Below are 493 nucleotides of genomic sequence, written 5' to 3' on the forward strand. Positions count from 1 at the left end.
TGATTGGTTGTATTTCTGTAGTTGGCACTGGGGGAAAGCATATTGTTACAAAATGGGAATAATTTTAACAAAAGGAAACCCGTTTTTAGAAAGTTACATGCTGTGGGTTTATAAACATCTAAACTAAGTTTAAATAGTCTAAGACTGCTAATTTGTTTGTCCTTATGATTAGAGTTGAGTGAACTAGTGGCTCAAAGTGACTTCATGGTATCTGGTGGAACATAAATAACTGAATTTGATTTTTTTATGTCTTGAAATTCCATAAAAAACAAGCTTTGATTTAAGTCCAAGTTTGATAAAACACAAGAAAACTAACACTAATTGCTGAACCATTTCAATATAATTGTAACAAATGTAAACTATTGCTAAAAACTGAGATGAACTAACCCTGAATATTTTCCTTTTTAGCAAAAAGAATCTGGCTTGTTAGCATATCAATAAAGTCTTAAGTTTAAGGATGTCATGTTAAGTGTTCTTACCTTCTTCAGGGCAG

Source organism: Poecilia reticulata, chromosome 2 (genome assembly GCF_904066995.2).
Source record: "Poecilia reticulata chromosome 2, P_reticulata-male-v2, whole genome shotgun sequence".
NCBI lineage: Eukaryota > Metazoa > Chordata > Actinopteri > Cyprinodontiformes > Poeciliidae > Poecilia > Poecilia reticulata.